The 23,387-nt window shown below is 42.2% G+C and overlaps 1 protein-coding gene across 2 annotated transcripts in view; it reads left to right on the top strand.

Moving 5' to 3' along the window:
* The first annotated feature begins 8,506 nt into the window (after positions 1-8,506).
* Positions 8,507-23,387, top strand: part of LOC135058179 (heparan sulfate glucosamine 3-O-sulfotransferase 1-like) — a 217,150-nt gene continuing 202,269 nt past the window's right edge. The window contains exon 1 of one of the 2 annotated variants that reach the window (XM_063963749.1): positions 8,507-8,584. The gene's annotated coding sequence lies outside the window, so the exon portion shown is untranslated. Of the gene's footprint in view, positions 8,585-19,214; positions 19,779-23,387 lie in introns of those variants that run through there. The other variant, XM_063963748.1, reaches the window with a different exon arrangement.

Here is a 23,387-nt window from a genome sequence, read left to right as displayed (position 1 = left end):
GACATTTCTTCATTCTCTACACAACAATCTAACTTAAAGACTTCTTTGAGGGATTCTTGTCTCTCTTTAAGATGTTTAAACATGACTGCTGCCTAAATACACACGGTATGGGAAAAAGGAAACACTGAATACTAATATGGTGTGTGTATTCTGGCGCGGTTTAAAGTGTCAGCCCAATCTCACTCCTCTTGTGATTTGCCCAATCTCAAACCACATACAATAATGGGAAATATAAAGATAGTTGAGGGGAAATCAAAGGCGATACTAAATAATTAAAACAAAATAGAGCATATAAATAATTATATATACATCACATGAAATCTCGACGAGCTGGTATCAATATGAATTTCTTTCACATCCAATGTGTATAATGAATTTTTTTCTTTTCAGTTCAGATAAATCTCCAACGTGAAGTACATAGGAAACAAGAATGGGAGAGGGGCACACAATGTGTAGTAATGTTTGTTATAAAATGATATAGATGACTCCAGTGACTTCTCCAACGGGAAAGAGAACCCTATGTAGTGGAAATCTTGATAGCTGAGAAAGAGATAGTTCCTCACCACCTTTTCATTCAAGGATAAACGTACCAAAACTCACTTAAAAAAGTGTAACAGCATACATATCAAGGTATCTTTTATCAATTCATGAGTAAAGGACAATGAAGTTAAAATGAAATTCGTTCAATTGAACGTACCACACTCACTTTCTTGGAGTGTGGGTATCCTCATGTAGCGGTTTCTTTAAAATGGATATGACTGAAGCCGTCTTTTTCCAAAAAAGCTTGTTTATTGTCACAGTATTTAAAAATTACATAAAAATTTCTCCTTATATATTACCATCACAAGGTATATATACAAAAGGTGGGTCAGATGAAATGAGACTGACATAGGCGAATTCCGGACTTCCACCCAGGTAACACCCTTGTACTATACCTTCAAGATTTGGATGGTAACAGGAGGACGCAATAAAAACACGAATAGATCACTGTCTAGGAGCACCAACGCCGTTTCGACCCAAAGGTCTTTTTCAAGGTGTGTGCCCAGACAGTGATAGACAGGATATTTATGCTATGAAACAGGAAGTAGTGAAGGAGCATGGGTAATGATTTCTATTAAGATAACACACTCTAATTCTATATTACTGTTAATATTTCCTATCTATGAGACCAGTTTTTATATTTGTAAGTCTCATATGTGTAATTCAAAGTATTACAGTAGACGTAGAGAACATAAAACAAATCCAGGACGAGATCGCGGGATATTTACTTCCGCGTTCCAGCATGCGTTCCACGGGACCGGAAATGGCCCGCGATCGCATCATGCTTAGAAATATACTAGTTTGTACACGACTACTTATTATATTTAAGAGTTTTATAGTTCTTGAAAAAGACCTTTGGGTCGAAACGGCGTTGGTGCTCCTAGACAGTGATCTATTCGTGTTTTTATTGCGTCCTCCTGTTACCATCCAAATCTTGAAGGTATAGTACAAGGGTGTTACCTGGGTGGAAGTCCGGAATTCGCCTATGTCAGTCTCATTTCATCTGACCCACCTTTTGTATATATACCTTGTGATGGTAATATATAAGGAGAAATTTTTATGTAATTTTTAAATACTGTGACAATAAACAAGCTTTTTTGGAAAAAGACGGCTTCAGTCATATCCATTTTAAAGAAACCGCTACATGAGGATACCCACACTCCAAGAAAGTGAGTGTGGTACGTTCAATTGAACGAATTTCGTTTTAACTTCATTGTCCTTTACTCATGAATTGATAAAAGATACCTTGATATGTATGCTGTTACACTTTTTTAAGTGAGTTTTGGTACGTTTATCCTTGAATGAAAAGGTGGTGAGGAACTATCTCTTTCTCAGCTATCAAGATTTCCACTACATAGGGTTCTCTTTCCCGTTGGAGAAGTCACTGGAGTCATCTATATCATTTTATAACAAACATTACTACACATTGTGTGCCCCTCTCCCATTCTTGTTTCCTATGTACTTCACGTTGGAGATTTATCTGAACTGAAAAGAAAAAAATTCATTATACACATTGGATGTGAAAGAAATTCATATTGATACCAGCTCGTCGAGATTTCATGTCATGTATATATAATTATTTATATGCTCTATTTTGTTTTAATTATTCAGTATCGCCTTTGATTTCCCCTCAACTATCTTTATATTTCCCATTATTGTATGTGGTTTGAGATTGGGCAAATCACAAGAGGAGTGAGATTGGGCTGACACTTTAAACCGCGCCAGAATACACACACCATATTAGTATTCAGTGTTTCCTTTTTCCCATACCATGTGTATTTAGGCAGCAGTCATGTTTAAACATCTTAAAGAGAGACAAGAATCCCTCAAAGAAGTCTTTAAGTTAGATTGTTGTGTAGAGAATGAAGAAATGTCAGATGATGATTTGGAGACAGCAATGAATAAATTGGGCTCACTACTATTAAAAGAAAATGCCCTATGGTGGGAGGTGGCAACACTTGAAAAGTATCAAGCTGATGACATTATCCCAAAAGGTCTAAGAATCAAAAAATCTCCTAGTTTCTCTGACTCAAGCGAACAATTTAAGAGGGAGTGGGAAAAAATTATAGAGGCATGCTCTTTTTCTTTAATTAAACTAATTATAAAGGAAAGGAGAGATAAATTAATGGATCTTAATGAAAAAATTAAGACCCTACAAACTTTGGTCCAACCGTACCAACAGTTATCGGAATTTGTCATACTTGACAAAGAATTAGAGATTAGTATTAACAAACACACTAAAGAGCTAGTAGAGAAAAAACAAAAAAAGCTAAAAAGAGACCATGTATTCTATAGAAATGGTGGAAAAAATGGTAAGAAGAAGAACAAAAAGAAAAATAAGAAGATAGCAGATCAGAATCCAGGAATTGTAGAGGACAAGACTGAACGTAAAAATAAAAAAGTTACCTTCTCAAGGGATAATAACGACTATCAGGAAGAAAACATACCATCATATGAGGATTATCGAAGAGAGCAGAGAAACAGATATCCATCAAGAAATAGGGATGAAGAACACCACCAACAAAGTGACTGGAACTACCCGAGGAGATTCGCTAAAAGAGACTTCGGATATAATAGATGGAACAGAAGACCTCAGATTAATACATATAACCGATTTGATGCTCTTGACAACTTCAGAGGAGATCGGGGGCCTTTTTTAGGGAGACAGAACAACAGGTGGAATACCAGATACTAAAGTCAAAAAGTCGGGACAAAAGAGGGGGACAAAAAAAGAGACAAAAAAGAAAGAAGAAACAAAAAGTACCAAGTGTGGAAGATGATAAAAGTGAAGGAAACGACATACAAATATTCAATTTAAGCTCACACGTATTAACAAAAGATGAAGAATGTCTCTTACAGAAAGGACTCAAATTTGCCCCTACAATGGCTACTGACCCCTTTAATGCTCATATTGATGTGCAGAAGTTTTCTAGGAAACTTACTTTAAAAAAATTCTTTGCCTCGGATACTACAATAAAGACTCCAGAAACAAATAGATCGGAAATCACTCCATTTAGGAAGAAATCCACCTTTTTTCCAGCTCATATGAAAGGATGCATGGTGGAGAGCTTCACAAAATCCGTGTCGGAAGATTTCAAGAAGATCATACCATCAGGAGCAACAATAAAGAAATCCCATCAGAAGTGTAATATGACAAAAAAAGAAAAAATAGCTTTGAAAAATCTCCAGAGTGATAAAAACATAGTGATAAAACCTTGTGATAAGGGTGGTGGTATAACAATTCAAGATAAGGGGGAGTATATTAAAGAGATCAATACACAATTAAGTGCAAATGGTACCTATCAGAAATTAAAATCTGATCCTACATTAAAAATTAAGAATAATTACTGTAAACTCATTACTAAATATCTAGAGAAAGGGACATTAACAAAAAAAGAATTTGATTTTCTGAATATCGAACACCCCAAAACCCCGACCATCTACACCTTACCAAAGGTTCATAAAAACCCCAAACAACCACCAGGACGCCCAATCATTTCGGGGGTGGGCAGTCTGACCACCAATCTCTCCGAAATGATTGATTTTTATTTACAACCATTGGTTATTAAAGGAAAATCGCATTTAAAGGACACCACAGAAACCATTAAAAAACTGGCAGAAATTGAATGGCCGGAAGGAGCTTTTTTAGTTACAGCTGATGTGACATCACTGTACACTATAATTAAACATGAAGACGGCCTGAATGCGGTGAAATGGCATTTAGAAAAATCAAATTTGGATATAGAGAAGAGGGATTTTATCCTAGAAAGTATTGAATTTATACTTGAAAATAATTTCTTCTATTTTAACGGGGACTACTTCCTGCAGAAGATCGGCACGGCCATGGGCACCAAGTTCGCACCGAGCTACGCAAATCTGTTCATGTCAAGATGGGAGGAAGAACACATGTGGAGCCATATATCGGCCGGTGCGGACTTGGTGTCATGGTACAGATATATAGATGACATCATTTTTCTGTGGAAAGGAGATCAACAATGTTTAGAAGAATTCTGCTCCCATCTAAATTCTAATGATAAAAATATCAAATTAATATTTAATATAAGTAAAGAGGAAATCAATTTCCTCAATTTGACAATATACATCAAAGATAATACTATACATACTAAAGGATATACGAAACCTACGGATTCAAATAGCTTTATTCCTTTCTCAAGTCAACATCACCCACACTGGTTAAAGGGCATTCCAAAAGGACAATTCCTAAGGTTAAAGAGGAATTGCAGTGAGAATCACCACTATGAAACCAAGAAGAATACCATGAAGAAAAAATTCTTGAAAAAGGGTTATAATTCACAACTTCTAAAAAAAGCGGAAGAAGAAGTGGGAATCATGGATAGGAAAGACATCCTGATAAAAGAAAATAGCAAGTCCAAATCAAATCAGGCAGAATGGGCATTCATTTCAGAATTTGGAGCGAATTACAAAAAACAAGAGCAGATTATCCGACAACACTGGCACCTCCTCTTAAGAGACCCAGTGTTGAAAGAAATCATTCCAGCTCAACCAAGGTTCATTTATAGAAAAGGAAAAAACCTCAGAAGTACTTTGGTAAAAAGCGCTCTTTCAGTTGATTCCATCAATCCCATACGCACAAAGGGATTTCACAGATGCGGCACATGTATAGCTTGCCGCACCATACAGTCAGATACTTCAAAAATTACTAGTTTCATGGTCAACAATACGGAATATAAAATTAATACTTTTATTACTTGCCATACAACTAATGTTGTGTATCTGATAAAATGTGAGTGTGGTCTATTTTATGTGGGCAGAACGGGTAGAGCCCTAAAAACAAGAATAGCAGAGCATATACGCAATATAAAGAAAGGCCTGCAAACACACTCACTTTCAGAACATTTTTCTAAAAAACATAATTGTTCTACTTCTAAAATAATGTATTTTGTGGGCGTTCAGCAAATTAGATCGAATTGGAGAGATAGGGATATTGAGACCAATCTCGCTAAAGCGGAAATGCGCTGGATTTTTAGATTAAATACCCTCTCTCCTTGTGGTTTAAATTCGGATTTCGAATTAAAATGGTTTATGTGAAATGTTGCTGCTATAATCATAACCCATCTATGGTCATTCCATTGAGACGGTGAATTCTCCTATTATACAGTATCATTATGGGTTTTTTATTTATTTTTTATTTGGTGTAATATATAAAAGCTCTGTGGAAGAGGACCAAATATAAGGGGAATGCAAGTTGTTTTTATCCCTTATCCTTAGATGCACAAACTGATGCTAAAAATATCGTATATTATACTATTTGCAAAATTAACTGGTGTAGATACAAGTATGGACCACTTCCGGGTAAGTGGAACGCATAATGGAACGCGGAAGCGCGGCTTCTGTAAGAAAACATTTATTGGGGGAAGCCATTTACCAATAGTATAAAGTGCCCACACAGAATACACTTTGGTGAGCCTACACAAGTGTTACAGGATCATTATATCACTGAACACCGAATATGTACTAATGGATTTTCAGTAAGATACGATCGCGGACTACTTCCGGTTCCGTGGAATACATGCTGGAACGCGGAAGTAAGTATTCCGCGATCTCATCCTAAAAGCTTTGCAATATTACCATTATTACCATAATATCCCAAAGCCCATATACAAAACTCTTAAATATAATAAGTAGTCGTGTACAAACTAGTATATTTCTAAAAATGACGCGATCACGGGTCATTTCCGGTCCCGTGGAACGCATGCTGGAACGCGGAAGTAAATATCCCGCGATTTCATCCTGGATTTGTTTTATGTTCTCTACGTCTACTGTAATACTTTGAATTACACATATGAGACTTACAAATATAAAAACTGGTCTCATAGATAGGAAATATTAACGGTAATATAGAATTAGAGTGTGTTATCTTAATAGAAATCATTACCCATGCTCCTTCACTACTTCCTGTTTCATAGCATAAATATCCTGTCTATCACTGTCTGGGCACACACCTTGAAAAAGACCTTTGGGTCGAAACGGCGTTGGTGCTCCTAGACAGTGATCTATTCGTGTTTTTATTGCGTCCTCCTGTTACCATCCAAATCTTGAAGGTATAGTACAAGGGTGTTACCTGGGTGGAAGTCCGGAATTCGCCTATGTCAGTCTCATTTCATCTGACCCACCTTTTGTATATATACCTTGTGATGGTAATATATAAGGAGAAATTTTTATGTAATTTTTAAATACTGTGACAATAAACAAGCTTTTTTGGAAAAAGACGGCTTCAGTCATATCCATTTTAAAGAAACCGCTACATGAGGATACCCACACTCCAAGAAAGTGAGTGTGGTACGTTCAATTGAACGAATTTCGTTTTAACTTCATTGTCCTTTACTCATGAATTGATAAAAGATACCTTGATATGTATGCTGTTACACTTTTTTAAGTGAGTTTTGGTACGTTTATCCTTGAATGAAAAGGTGGTGAGGAACTATCTCTTTCTCAGCTATCAAGATTTCCACTACATAGGGTTCTCTTTCCCGTTGGAGAAGTCACTGGAGTCATCTATATCATTTTATAACAAACATTACTACACATTGTGTGCCCCTCTCCCATTCTTGTTTCCTATGTACTTCACGTTGGAGATTTATCTGAACTGAAAAGAAAAAAATTCATTATACACATTGGATGTGAAAGAAATTCATATTGATACCAGCTCGTCGAGATTTCATGTCATGTATATATAATTATTTATATGCTCTATTTTGTTTTAATTATTCAGTATCGCCTTTGATTTCCCCTCAACTATCTTTATATTTCCCATTATTGTATGTGGTTTGAGATTGGGCAAATCACAAGAGGAGTGAGATTGGGCTGACACTTTAAACCGCGCCAGAATACACACACCATATTAGTATTCAGTGCTAACTAGATATACAGTATTGTATGCCAAAAGTTTGTAAGGCCCCTTATGTACCACGCAATGGTGAAAAATGTATACAACACATGTAACTGTGACAGGGAAGGTGGCCCCTCTCAGCTCTGGGCACCTGTAGCACAGACAGGTGTGGGCAGAGACTCTGAAGTCTGTGCTGTTTGAGTTGAGAGTAAGGAGTGTGTTCGGTGAGCTCCAGAAACTGCAGTTGCATCCAGTGCTTGCAGGGGTATTCCCTGCAGGTTTCTCCCAGGGGGATGAATCCTCCTGGAGGACAAAGCTCCCGGCGGTCGGCCTGTGATACTGGTTCTGAAAGTACCCAAACCAAAACTCCTGGTGCCCAGACAACTTGTGCGGCTGGCCAGTCTGGTGCATCAGGAAGCAGCATGAGCAGCTTAAGAGACAATGTCAGCAGTGACCCCAGCATGGCTTCAGTACAGAAAGAGTTGCAGCTAGCCCTCCCTATGCCGCAGGGTGATCTCCTGTGTAACGCAACACAGGATGGAGTGGTTGTGAAAGCTACCTGTCCTGCTGGCACGGCTCCAGCAGGGCAGCTGGAGCCACAGTTGTATACCCCAAACTCTCCCCGAGTACTCCCCTGCATGAAGTAATGCACGGTGGGGTGGCTGTGGCCACTGTCTGCCCAGGGGGGAGTGAAGCAGGGGGGGGGGGGGAGGTGAAGCCTTTAGATGCTTTGGAGAATGTACCTGGGTCCCCAGATGATACCGAAGATGAAGAAGAGTGTGAGGAGGAGTAGGAAGAGTCCTTTGACAGCTTCTCTATAGAAGACCTGCAGAAAGAAGCTAGGCATATACAGTCTAGAATTGCTGATAAAAAGAAAAAAAAATAACTGCTACAAGTGGGAACAAGCTGTGTTAAAGGATGCAATTGAAGCTATCTATCACCCTGGAAAGGGTTAAAACCAAATTAAAGGAGACAAGGCTGGAGAGAAAGGTAAGGGTTACCTGATTGTGATGGAGGTCAGCTGTTCCCTGTGGCCAGCAGTTTCAGCAAGTATACAGAGCAATCTGTGCACCTGAAAGTGATTCCAGCTCATCATCCCATGTACAGATGTCTGCTGAGCTGCAAGGAGAAGCAGTCCTGACAGCAGCAGAGAATGCAGAGGTCACTAGTAAGGTAACACTGTCTTGTCCAGCTCAGGGTGTCTCTGCTCTTGATGATTTCCCTACAGCCTCTGTTAATGTGGGGCCTGCTCTCCCAGAGGCAGTGCCTGAGTGTATGCAGATTTTCCCAGCAGCAGCTCAGCAGGCCAGTGACTCTTGCACATTGTCTGGGATGGGTTAACAGACAAAACTGAGGATACTGTTTCTAACATTATACAGAATATTACTTCTCACACTGACAGTAACTTAGTGCAACCTTGTAACACTGCGCAAGGAATGCCGGTCTTAAACAGAAACACTTTGTCTGAGGGGGGTAAAGAAGTGATTCAGGCTGTGTATGGCCAGGTGGATGCCCCAGCAAGGTTAAAAGCTGCAGGTTAATTGATCAGTAGTGAAAAAAGGAGATGTGAAGTTACAAATGTAGATAATGTGTCTAATGCTGTAAGTAATAACGATGATACAAATAAGCAAACTGTTCCAGACACAAGGTCCTATGCTAGCATGGTGAATGCAAAGGTACCCCCGACAGCAGTTACTTCTGATCAAATTACTAAGAGGAGAAATCTATTGCAATTTAAATGGGCAGGGACAGGTGAAGTCCCAACAAAAGAGATCTTTCTGGAGATGATTTTCAGCCTGGGCTTCCATGCTTCGTATCTGTATGCCTGTATCCATCCAGTCATAACACCTGACTGCGATGTGAGCTTCCTATGCTATCAGGACTGACAGACCTTTTGGACGAAGTGGCAGGCATCCAGATCCCAAGCACGATATAACAACTATAGAACAAATTTGGTGACCAAGCAGGATAAGGTTGAAATAACAATATTAGTTAGAAATGCGTCCATTCCTGCCCAGAACATTTTGTTCTGGCTGTCTAGATTCTGCACGGTACAATCTAATTGGATAAAGGTAGGTTTTACAATGGGAGTCTAGGGAGGTGCATGGTCTGCTATGGTTCAGTTAAAAAGTACAGATAAAGGTTTCTTGCACATTCCTCCTGCGGCCTATATTGGTCGAGACCGAGTCCAGTGCTTCTACCCTGGGCAGCCACGCACCTGCTTCAAATGTGGAGATTTTCATCACCTGAGTAGCGAATGTAATGTCACCAAGTGCACGCTCTGTGGAAAAGTTGGACATGTGTCAAGAGACTGTAATGATGTTAAATGTAACTTATGTGGAGAGGACAGCCACCCTTACAGTCAATGCCCATGGACAAGCCATAATATGGAAAATGAATGAGAACAGAGGGAGGAAGCTGCCAGGAAAGAGAAAGAGGGTCCAGTAAAATAAATTGTCTTTGTATGTGTGCAAACCAGGACTGCTAAAAAAGTGGAAAAGGCAGATACATTTCAGAAGGAAAATAGAGGGAAGAGGAAAAGGAAGGTTGACAGTGATGAATTAGTCCTTTCCACTGATGAAGAACAGGAGGGGGAGGTAGTAACAAATGGCAAATATTTAGTTTTTGTATCCAAGGTTAGTAAGAGGAAGGCAAAGCAGAGTGTGAAAGCTTCAGTAGGTGACAAAAGAAGGAAACAAGTGGGGAGAGTAGTGGAGAAGAAGGATTAGAGTGGGATCCAGTAGGCACAGATTTAGGGGATGAAGAGGTGACTGGAGAATCTAAGGACTGCCCTGCTCAGGAGATGGTAATAGAGGAAACACCACACAGAGAGGAGCAGGGAACGATTGAGATAGATTCCTCAGGTTCAGTAATTGCACCAAGTGGGCACCTGCAGGTGATCTGTTAGTTCCAGGTTTTCCCCCTAGGTCAGAGCATAAACCACCAGATCATGGACCCTCACAAAGTAAGGGTGGCCTGTCCCAAAATTCAGGTAATGGTGATGGCATGCAGGGTGCCATTGGGGAGGGGGAAACCTCTCTCTCAAAGGGAAAGATACTAGAAGATCTAGGTCAGAGGTGGCCAACCTGTGTCTCTTGAGCCGCATGCGGCTCTTTCATTACTCAAATGTGGCTCCCGACATTCAAAGTCACGTGACCACAACAAATCCGGAAACTACTGCACTCCAGCCAGACAGGCTGCAGCACTATGGGGTCTGAGAACTGAGGGAGCCAGATACTAGAGGTGAGACACCCACTGGCAAATTAGGTCGACCACTATTGTTGGTCGACATGCATTAGGTCAACATGGTCATTAGGTCGACATGAAAAAAGTTGGACATGAGTTTTTTTTTAACTTTTTTGTGTCGTTTTCTTCGTAAAGTGACGGGGAACCCCAATTAGTGCACAGTGTCCCCTCGCAGCTTTGGGCAAGGTGCCTCGCTGCGCTTGGCACAGGCTACTATTCCCAATCGAAGTCCACGTGGATCATTAAGTATGAAAAAGTTAATTGAAAGAAAATGTGAAAAACTCATGTCGACCATTTTCCATTTCGACCTAGTACATGTCGACCTAGTGGCCATGTCGACCTAATGACCGTATCCCCTGGCAAACAGAGGACACATAAGGGGCTGCTGCAATGGCACGAGGTGTGTGTGTGTGTGTGTGTGTGTGTGTGTGTGTGTGTGTGTGTGTGTGTGTGTGTGTGTGTGTGGAGGGGGGGCTGTAGAGACACATGAGGGTGCTAGCTGGAATGATACAGCAGGTTACTGGCTGGAGAGACCCATGGGGGAGCTGAAGTGTATTATGTGAATCTGGCTTTTTCAGTGTATTTTATGTGGATCTTTCATTCTCAATTATTTTATGTGGAAGTGGCATTTCAAATGTCTTTTATGTGGATCTGGCTTTTTAAATGTATTTATTACAAGGGGCGTGGCCTAGCAGGCACAAGGCCACACCCCATTTTTGCATGTGCGCTTTCGGCTCGATGTCAGCTCTTTGACGTGCCTAACAAGATTTTTTGGCTCTTTGACTCTGACTGGTTGGCCACCCCTGATCTAGGTCTTCAAATAGGGTGTCAGGGAAGAATGTAAAGGAAAAGTGAGCAGGGTCCTGCTTCTATAACCCAATGACACATGGATCTCCAACCCATACGATGTGCCACCATTAATGTGGGTTCTGTAGTTTCTGAACGAGGTCATTTTATGGCCTTTGCTTTTTTTCAATATAGTTGAGATTGATTTTTTTGTTTTTGCAAGAGACCAGAATTAATAGGTTGGACATCCTCCACAAGGCAAAAAAGGAGTGGAGACATGGGCCTTCCTACTGGTCTCTTGCGACCCATCTGTACAGTGGGGTGGCAGTGCTTTTTACTGGCATGGTAACCGTACACAGGGTTATAGAACTAAAGGCAGGTAGGTGTATGATTTTAGATGTCAACCTGAGGGGACATGACCTGACGTTCATTAATATCTATGGGCCACACGTCAAAATGGGATGGGAAATGTATCTTCAGGGAGATAAAACTGTTCCTTTCTACGACTCAGCAGATTGTCTTTGGTGGTGATTTCAATGCCGTTATTAGGCCAAAAGACAGGGGAAGTTCGACAGCCCTGGACTATGACTCTAATTTTTTAGTTAGTATGATTAGACAGGCAGGTTTGGTAGATGTGCACATTTGCCATTCTCCAGACCTCACAGGTTACACTTTCTTTAGTGGTAGTAGTAGTCATAGATCTAGGATAGATAGGTGTTTTGTTAAAGAGACCTCAAAAACTTTGCCTCCAGAGGTAAAGCCAGTAGAGGTCTTTGATCACGTTTTTCTCTTTGTTGTTTTGAATGCATCCGAAGCTACTCAGAAGGGGTGGGGCCTATGGTGACTGAATTCTGAACTCTTAAGGCCAGTACCCACGGGCCGATGGCAGAGAGATGTGTGCTGAGCAAACCGCTCAGCACACATCTCTCCCGGCGCTCAGCACAGTGCGATCTGTGCTGAGCGTGCGGGGGGAGACGGGGGGGGGCGCTCACTTCACCCAGCGGGTGAAGTGAGTGACCCGCTAGATTGGCCTGCATGCAGGCCAATCTAGAAGCAGCGATAGCGATGCGCGGGGCTGCGCATCGCTATCGCTAAGGGGGCTACACACGGAGCGATCGTGCTTAAAATCTAAGCAATCTAGTCAGATTGCTTAGATTTTAAGCAGCGATCGCTCCTTATTTAAAGGGATAACGTGGTTCCGGTATCTATCATTAATTCAGAGGCAACTAGAGACTTGATTGAGATACTGTGTCCCCGGTACCAAATACCATCTAGGTTCCATTTCTCTAGGCAGGCGATACCGAAAATGTACACAGACCTCAGAAAAAGACTCACCAGTGTCCTAAAAAAAGCAGTTGTACCCAATGTCCACTTAACCACGGACATGTGGACAAGTGGAGCAGGGCAGACTCAGGACTATATGACTGTGACAGCCCACTGGGTAGATGTATTGCCTCCCGCAGCAAGAACAGCAGCAGCGGCACCAGTAGCAGCATCTCGCAAATGCCAAGTCGTTCCTAGGCAGGCTACGCTTTGTATCACCGCTTTCCAGAATAGGCACACAGCTGACAACCTCTTACGGCAACTGAGGAAGATCATCGCAGAATGGCTTACCCCAATTGGACTCTCCTGGGGATTTGTGACATCGGACAACGCCAGCAATATTGTGCGTGCATTACATCTGGGCAAATTCCAGCACGTCCCATGTTTTGCACATACATTGAATTTGGTGGTGCAGAATTATTTAAAAAACGACAGGGGCGTGCAAGAGATGCTGTCGGTGGCCCGAAGAATTGCGGGCCACTTTCGGCATTCAGGCACCGCGTACAGAAGACTGGAGCACCACCAAACATTCCTGAACCTGCCCTGCCATCATCTGAAGCAAGAGGTGGTAACGAGGTAGAATTCAACCCTCTATATGCTGCAGAGGATGCAGGAGCAGCAAAAGGCCATTCAAGCCTATACATCTGCCTACGATATAGGCAAAGGAGGGGGAATGCACCTGACTCAAGAGCAGTGGAGAATGATTTCAACATTGTGCAAGGTTCTGCAACCCTTTGAACTTGCCACACGTGAAGTCAGTTCAGACATTGCCAGCCTGAGTCAGGTCATTCCCCTCATCAGGCTTTTGCAGAAGAAGCTGGAGACATTGAAGGAGGAGCTGAAACAGAGCGATTCCGCTAGGCATGTGGGACTTGTGGATGGAGCCCTTAATTCACTTAACCAGGATTCACGGGTGGTCAATCTGTTGAAATCAGAGCACTACATTTTGGCCACGTGCTCGATCCTAGATTTAAAACCTACGTTGTATCTCTCTTTCCGGCAGACACAAGTCTGCAGATGTTCAAAGACCTGCTGGTGAGAAAATTGTCAAGTCAAGCGGAACGTGACCCGTCAACATCTCCTCCTTCACATTCTCCCGCAACTGGGAGTGCGAGGAAAAGGCTAAGAATTCCTAGCCCACCCGCTGGCGGTGATGCAGGGCAGTCTGGAGCGAGTGCTGACATCTGGTCCGGACTGAAGGACCTGCCAATGATTACTGACATGTCGTCTACTGTCACTGCATATGATTCTCTCACCATGGAAAGAATGGTGGAGGGCTATGTGAGTGACCGCATCCAAGTAGGCACGTCAGACAGTCCGTACGTATACTGGCAGGAAAAAGAGGCAATTTGGAGGCCCTTGCACAAACTGGCTTTATTCTACCTAAGTTGCCCTCCCTCCAGTGTGTACTCCGAAAGAGTGTTTAGTGCAGCCGCTCACCTTGTCAGCAATCGGCGTACGAGGTTACTTCCAGAAAATGTGGAGAAGATGATGTTCATCAAAATGAATTATAATCAATTCCTCCGTGGAGACATTCACCAGCAGCAATTGCCTCCAGAAAGTACACGGGGACCTGAGATGGTGGATTCCAGTGGGGACGAATTAATAATCTGTGAGGAGGGGGATGTACACAGTGAAAGGGGTGAGGAATTGGAGGATGATGATGAGGTGGACATCATGCCTCTGTAGAGCCAGTTTGTGCAAGGAGAGATTGATTGCTTCTTTTTTGGTGGGGGCACAAACCAACCAGTCATTTCAGTCACAGTCGTGTGGCAGACCCTGTCGCTGAAATGATGGGTTCGTTAAAGTGTGCATGTCCTGTTTATACAACATAAGGGTGGGTGGGAGGGCCCAAGGACAATTCCATCTTGCACCTCTTTTTTTTCTTTCATTTTTCTTTGCATCATGTGCTGTTTGGGGACAATTTTTTGGAAGTTCCATCCTGCCTGACACTGCAGTGCCACTCCTAGATGGGCCAGGTGTTTGTGTCGGCCACTTGTGTCGCTTAGCTTAGTCACACAGCGACCTTGGTGCAAATTGTAGGACTAAAAATAATATTGTGAGGTGTGAGGTGTTCAGAATAGACTAGAAATGAGTGGACATTATGGTAATTGAGGTTAATAATACTATGGGATCAAAATGACCCCCGAATTCTATGATTTAAGCTGTTTTTTAGGGGTTTTTGAAAAAAACACCCGAATCCAAAACACACCCGAATCCGACAAAAAAAATTTCGGTGAGGTTTTGCCAAAATGCGTCCGAATCCAAAACACGGCCGCAGAACCGAATCCAAAACACAAAACCCGAAAAATATCCGGTGCACATCACTAGTTCCATAGCTGTGCAGATCACCCACCTGAGCATGGCCTCCAATGTGAGCAACCCAGAGACTCTGCATGCAGCCACCCCCAGCAATATGCCCATATCACCACAGCAACACACCCACAGCACACCATATCTGTGTCTATCCAATCACACCTACAAGTACTCAGAAAAGTCCAACACTACCCTCCCTGGGCGCATCTGAATCGGAACTGCGACTCTGCACGGGCATCACTGGGATGCACTCTCATATTAAAAGCGCTGCACAAGGAAAAAACACATGCACACAGAACACTGTGTACGATACTGTAGTTGAGCACATAGACCACACACTCACAGTACATTGCACCACATGATGATTTCGCACAGGGACCATACATATACACACACACATCCCAAATATAACACTTATTGGCTGAGATGTACCAATCTCTTTCAGCATATCAAGCCACAGATCGTGCAGATGCTAATTGTATATGTACTAACATACGATTAGTATTGCAAAGGGCAGCTCATTTGATAAGAGCTGCCCTGTGCGATGGCCGCTGATCCCTGAACTTCTGGGTTTATGTGTAATTTGTGCATGCACAGAGTGACACAGGCGGCCAAAGGGGATGCTAGGAGGGATCTGATTGGATCCCTCTGACAGCACCGAGGCGGAAAGAAGCCTATAGGCTACTATAGGGTAACACACTACAGACACACACATACCAACACACACACACACACACACACACACACACACACACTGTCCCCTCCAGTCACCACACACACATCCTGTGTCCCTAGTCCCCCCTCACACACACACACACAGCCTGTCCCCTCCAGTCACTATATACACACATGCACAGCCTGTCATCGTCCCCCCCCCCAGTGCTTGCGCACACACACACCTCCGTGCCTGCACACGGACACACACACAAAGGCACACCCTGCCCCCCTAGTCACTACCCACACTTACACACAAACTTACACATTTGCAGCTTGTCCCCTTCAGTCACACTACACACACACCCACACACCCACACCCTGTTCCCCCAGTCACCATACACAGACAGCCTGCCCCTTTTCAGTTACTACACAGCATGTTCCCCCAGTCACCACACACACACATACACAAATTACCTCCACGTCAGCTGATGCAGGCAGATCAGGCATGGGCGTTGAAAGACTGGCCAGGCAAAGTAGGGTGTGGGGCCAGGTCACGGACCCAAGGCCATACCCCCTACTTTTAAAATAACTTACCATGCTGCAGGCACCGCACTCATGCTGGCTATGAGGGACTGGTCCAGCGGTATATCATTCCGTCATCCTGCCAGGCTAATCCGGCCCTGTCTATACTCAATAGGCAGTCCTGTACAACAGTTTATGAAACTCTGGAGTTTCCTGTAATCTTCTAAAATCATAGAGGAGTATGGGTATAGGAAAATCCCTGATTACTTGGAATTCTTCAGTCCTCTTAAAACTCAAGTTAATTTGTAGTGGGAACATTTTGTGTGGCCAAGGCCATCTTAATTTATAGGCACACTGCACTTCTGCCTAGGGCCCACAATTCCAGGGGCCTCCGAGCAGGAACAAGTGGTGGTCATACAATTAGAGCTGTGAGGCAGCATTCTATACCTGCCTCTCAGTCTGCAGCCAGACAGTGAATAGATGTCAACATTCTGATTGGTCGATGGCTGAAGCTATCCACCAATCAGGGTGCTGACAGCCATTCAGTTTATGGAAAAATGTGGAGAGACCATGCAGGACTGCAGGAGGTGCATGCAATTATTATTATTTTTTTTTAGTTGGTTCCCATTAATGGGTATGTAGGGGCCCCAGTTCATTGCTTTTGCCGGGGCCAACAATGTAGTTAAGATGGCCCTGTGTGTGGCTTGCCAGAAAAACAGCATATCCCTCTAAATTACGGTTTTCCTACCTTCACACTAAATTAGGGATCTACATAAGATCATTTGCAATTTAACCCAGAAGGTGTCATTACCATTTGTGACCTATCACAGAGACAAGCAAAGTCTTTTGGCCCTAATTGTGGAAAACCATATGTCGGGGCAGTGGTTCTGATAAAAGCTCATTCCAACAAAGGTGGTCATTCCGAGTTGTTCGCTTGTTGCCGATTTTCGCTATGCTGCGATTTGCTGCTAAATGCGCATGGTACGCAGCACGCGTGCGCTAAGTTATTTAACTAAAACTTAGCAGATTTGCTGGTATTCGTACAACGCTTTTCAGTCGCACTGCTGATCGGTAAATGATTGGCAGAAAAGGGGCGTTTCTGGGTGGTAACTGAGCGTTTTCCGGGAGTGTGCTAAAAAATGCAGGCGTGTTAGGGAAAAACGCGGGAGTGTCTGGAGAAATGGGGGAGTGGCTGGCCGAACGCAGGGCGTGTTTGTGATGTCAAACCAGGAACTAAACGGACTGAGTTGATTGCAATCTGTGAGTAGGTCTGGAGCTACTCAGAAACTACAAGGAATTATTTTTTAGCAATTCTGCTAATCTTTCATTCGCGATTCTGCTAAGATAAGATACACTCCAAGAGGGCGGCGGCCTAGCATGTGCAATGCTGCTAACAGCAGCTAGCGAGCGAACAACTCGGAATGAGGACCAAAGAGATGAAAAATAAAGAGAGCTTTCGCTATAATTTTACTGCTTGGTTTGGACATGGCTTACATGCTGTGCATGCACAGCCATCAGGTAATGCTTTTGCACAGTACAGCTAGCTGGAGAAGGATCAAAAATCCCTCTCCAATGAAACTGTAGCCCAGTGGTTCCCAAACTCTGTGCCGTGGCACCCTGCGGTGCCTTGGGACACGTGCAGGGGTGCCTTGGGTTGGTGGCCCAGGATCAATTCAATTATTTATGGTCAATGTAATAGGCAAAACCAGTGCTGGTGGCTGTCAATCATAAAATATGTGGACAAATAGAAGAAAATCTTGTCTCCCACCACATAACTGACCCTAAGGATGACATATAAACATAATTTACTTAATGTAATATTTCTTTCAAAATTTCTTGAAGTTTTTGGCCTAGGGGTACCGTGAAATTAATTTGATACTCTAGGGCGCCGTGATTAAAAAAAGGTTTGGGAACCTCTGCTGTAGCCTATAGGCTGCAATGGCTAATACCATCTGAAGATGAAGCGCCGAAACGCAAAACAATAATGTAAATGAATGCAATTTGCAGTTCACATAGAAAATTTCGGGGATGGAGGTATAGGTTAAAGTAGGACATATTCAGATTTTAACTTTAACCCATTGTTACATAAGCATAATTCAAATACTGTCTTAATTATATGTAAACAGCCATTTCAACGTGATTTAAGGCAAATAATCAATAATCTTATTCCACAAAACAAAATCCGTATCTTACATATGGGTGCATAAGTAATTAAAACTAAAATAACCCCCCACCACCGCCACCCCCCACATGACATCATCAGACCATTTTGCACATTGGTATATGACCTTAACTGGTTTTCATTTTTAGCAAAGTGATACCTGCTGCTTTCTGATTACCTGGTGGGGTTAAAATCTGTCATTTGTTTCTTTCTAACCATTTCTTTTCTTACCGTTTGAGGTTTCCTGGGGGATAAAAAAAAAAAAAAATATCTGAGCATTTTTTTTTCTTTTTCTTTCAGTCTATATCTGAACAAAGAAATGTAATCAAACAAGAGATCAGCCTGACATAGAAAACTGCTCCATTTGATATGACAAGTGTCCCTTTCACACTGCTACAGCTACATTTTACATTAATGGGGTCTCTGGGTTTTTTTGTTTTTTTTTTCTTACAGTAAATGACAAGTCTGCCTTTGCATTACAAGCTTCCCACTGTATATTAATAGCGGTCTGCCTTGTGCCACACATCTTATATTACACCTACTGTACAATGGAACTGCTGCATTTACGGTTTATATCACAGGTAAGGCACTTTACAGTACATCAGTGTTCTTTCCTCTCACTCGGTCCCAGAGAGCTATTGTCTCTGAATCCAGCCTGCAGAAAAAGATGCATCCTGTCCCTTCCCTAAATCACTAGTAGCTGGAATTAAACCTCTCCCACACCTGGAGGGCAGGAGGCTTTGTATCTAGAGCATGCAAATATACTGTAGAAAAGCAAGCAAGCAAGCCGGCTAAATATCATATGGCCAATAAGCAAGCAATAGGGATTGTCCAATAGGGAGGTACTGGATTCTCCAATCAGGCATTGCAGTACATCACAACTCCAGCTGAACTGATTAACAGCTGCAATTGCCCTGGTAAGCTCCAGCATAGGAGTGTTTGCAGCGCTGCAGACACTTTACTAGTATCTACTGTATGAGATAGCACGGAGCAGAGGAGATTATGGGAACAGGGTCTGCAAGTGAACTGGCTGCTTCTGCTTTATTTGTTTTATTATCATACCCAGATCTTCTCATTTCTCAGTCTCTGCCTGCGCTAAGCTTTACTCCCACACTGGTCACTGGGACTGATTAACCATGATAAGGATGCTGCTAATACATGTATCTGGAGCAGACTGTGCCACGGGCTGCAGAAGTAACACAGTGGGTGAGGACTGGGACTGAGATCCAAATTGTTTTTATTTTTTTTTATTTTTTTGTGTGTGGCTCCTGAACAGCTGTCCGATTGCTCCTGTCCCTGGAAAAGCTGAGGGCACGCTGTACTACGCTCCCTGCTCACTTTGTGGACCTGTCCGAGGTACTGTACCTTTCATATGATCGCAGTCCTGAGCTTGATACATTGTATCACTGCTTGTAGTCTACTTATATGAGGGATGTTTCCATAAACTGTTTCCAGGAAGGATTTATAGTGTTTATAAATGTCTAGAAAATAATTGTTTCTATAGTTGTCACCTATTTGATTCTTGCTACAGTAAATGTTAAGTAGGAAGACTGAAGTTTTGGCTGGGAGTAGTGTAGACGAGGTTGCACTCTTCCCCTAGGGTCCTGGTTGTTTAGAGCTCTCTAGGGCAGTGGTTCCTAGTCTCGGTACTTAAGGCACCCTAACATTTCTGGTTTTAAGGATATCCTTGTTTAAGCAGAGGTGACTTAATTAGTCCCTCCATTCATTTTGGTTAAACTATGTACTAATAAATGTATATCCTTAAAACTAGGACTGGTATGGTGCCTGGAAGACTGAGTTTGGGACCCACTGCCATACTGTAAGAAAGGACTTGATGGTCAGATGTCTGAGTGATGCTGTCATTCCTCACTTCTAGTACAAGGCAATTTTGTGCTCAGTGGCTGATACTTCTTCATTTTGCCATCACTCAGTAACAACCTTTGTTATGCCAAGTGTGACATGGGCAGCATATGAGATTTAGTGAAACCCTGGGTTTGTAAGAAGTGTGCTCTGTTGATAAACTCCACACCAAGCTGGTGCACTTGTGGAGGATGGTTATAATTGCTGGAGGCTAAATGAGCCTCATTTAGAGCACTGACAGTGATGGAGATAATAGCTCTAGCAGTGAAAGGGATAATAGCACGCTATTAAGATCACTTACAACACTCAAGATTAGAGATGCAAATTATATCAATTACACTTATTTTCTCAGGTGCTCAGTGTACTAAGATTAGAATTGTAGCCTTATGTACTTTCTAAAATTACAATTTTTATGAGTTAATGCAATACATAGGTTGTTGGTGTTACTGGACTTCTCTTTGCTGTGATTGAATAATATGTATGTATGTATGTATGTATGTATGGGGTTGGGTATTCGGATTGCTGTCGGTGGGGGAGGGGGGGCGCAACAAACCCTCTGAGGTCGCCACAGGTTCTATTCCCACTCTATGGGTGTTGTGAACACCCACAAGTGGGAATAGTTCCTGCTAGTCAGCATGCCGACTGTCTCTCAGGGGGCGGGATGTAGGCGGAGGAGTTGTGACCGCCGGTCACATAACTACATCCCATATGTATGTATGTATGTATGTATGTATGTATGTATGTATGTGTGGTAGTAAAACATGGGGTTGAACACAAATGCTTTTACGCTTTGTAATTTTGGGCATAAGATAAAAAGTATAAAAGCTGGGTACACACCTAAAGATTTATCTATCCAATATGTCTGGTGGGAACAAAAATCTGTTAATCTATGGGAGCAAACGACAATCAACCATTTGCTCCAAAGCACTGAGACAGACAAAAACGATTGTTCAGATAAATTGTTTAAATCAAACCAATTTAAATAGTTTTTCTGAATGACCCTTGTCTGTATTCTAGGGTTTAGGTACAAATTGTTGATTGTCATTTGATCCCTTATTACCAGATTTTTTGTTCCCACCAGACAGATGGGACAGATTCATCTTTAGGTGTGTACCCAGCTAGGGTGCCCATGGGAACCACTTTCTCCAGCCTTTCAGCTGTGCGTATCTCACACGTGGACACTTTCACTTTGTAAAGCAAGTCAGTCACACAGAAGCACAGCATAGTGCCATGGTAAGGATGTAAGCATGCCCCTTTGAGATGTGTCTTATTAGGTTACATACTGTATCTCTGAAATAAGTTCCTTAACCCTTACAAATTCTGTGCCAATGAGACGGAAGCAGTTTTTTTAGGATGACCATGGTTGACGCATGTTTGTACATCTGTATCCTAGATTTAAGTTTGCAAGTATATGTATGCAACTCAAATTTCAGATGAAGAAATGCAAGAGTCTAGGTCAAAGGTTCTCAAACACTATCTTCAAGGCACCCCAACGGTCCAGGTTTTTAAGTATTTTCATGCTTGGCCACAGGTGCCTTGATTAGCACCACAGTCAATTTGATTTAGCCATCTGTGCTGAGCCTTGGATATACTTAAAACCTGTAAAGTTGGGGTACCTTGAGGACCGCGTTTGAGAACCTCTGGTCCAGGTACATATCTGCATAAACAAAAACAGGCAACTTTTTCACTCATTTGTAAATAGACTCATATCTTGTTAAGAATGTTACCCTGCCACTAAAAACATGTGGCATCTGTACATTCTTATATGTGACATTAGACATGTACTTTGGCTCTATTACCCATTGCATTTTGCAGTATACAGTAAGCTGTAATATATATATGACCATGTGTATGAAATAGATCAACACATTCATATCATGCTGAATAGGGTCCATTAATTCACAGTGTGTCCTTATTATATGCTATGTATTGGTATAGGAGGTAAATGTCTCTGTAGGGCTTGCTACCTGCACATCTAAAGCAGACTGCCCAGTTTGACATATTTAGTTTAATGTTTTGAAACAAGCACCTTGCTGCAACCTCTCAGCTCTCCTCATTATGTACATACATTGGAGTGGAGATATGTTTCCTCCACAGTAGGAAATTGAAATGTCGGTGTGTTGCACTGTGGAATAAAAGTGTGCCGTTACAACAAGGGCATCTTTTGTATATCAAGGTAATAAATGGCAGAGCTGGCAATTTTACTCTAATAGACTTATTATATTGCACTCCTTTATCAGCCATAAGCCATTCTTTCTTCACCTATTATTATTATATTTTTTTTTTTAAACAAAGAAATAAAGAAATAATGCATTGTATGGTGCTCCTGTATAATGAACGTAGTCTGCTGGAAATATTGCAAAGCCGGAAAAGCATCAGTGCTGGTAGGATGAGAACAAACAGAATTACATGGCACTGAAAGAGTGTCTGAACTTCACTGTTGGAAACCCAGCTTTCATGCATTCATTATAGGCAGCATGCTCAAGCTCACATGCAGTTTAAATGATTGTTATATCTTAGTTTAAACATCATGCAATAGTGTTTGTTTCCCAAGTTCATAATCAGAAATGCTAGGCAAGAATGAAAGTGCAGGTGGCAATGAGTGGTTTTTTTTTTTCATACAATAATCTTATTGTGTTTCTGGAATAACCTTGCACAGAAGTTCGGTCTAAAGCTGGTTATACACTACACCATTTGTCATACAGTCGTGTTACCTGCAACCACTTGCACGACCATTGTATAATGTGTACATACAACTCATCAATTGATGAATTGTGTAGTCAGTGTCCCATCGAGTGTAGTGTCATATGTTGACATTGACTAAATAGACATTCATCATCAGAGCCGTCTTAACAGCAGTGTAGGCCCCTGGGCACGGCAATGCACTGGGGCCCCTACCCACCCATCAGCGGTAGGTGTGGGGGTAGGCAACTTTGATGTCCTGCGGGGGGTAGGGGGTTCTATCTTTCGCTAAGCATATAGGACCTGGAGAAATAATTTATGCTAATTACTCCTTTACTGCACAAATGGGGCAGAAAGGAGAACACTAAACTGTAGAAGGGGGCATTGGGCTGAATGAAGGGGCCCTGATACATGACTTCCAGG

This window comes from Pseudophryne corroboree, chromosome 3 (assembly GCF_028390025.1).
Source record: "Pseudophryne corroboree isolate aPseCor3 chromosome 3, aPseCor3.hap2, whole genome shotgun sequence".
Taxonomy (NCBI): domain Eukaryota; kingdom Metazoa; phylum Chordata; class Amphibia; order Anura; family Myobatrachidae; genus Pseudophryne; species Pseudophryne corroboree.
This window is presented reverse-complemented; position numbering and strand designations above follow the sequence as displayed.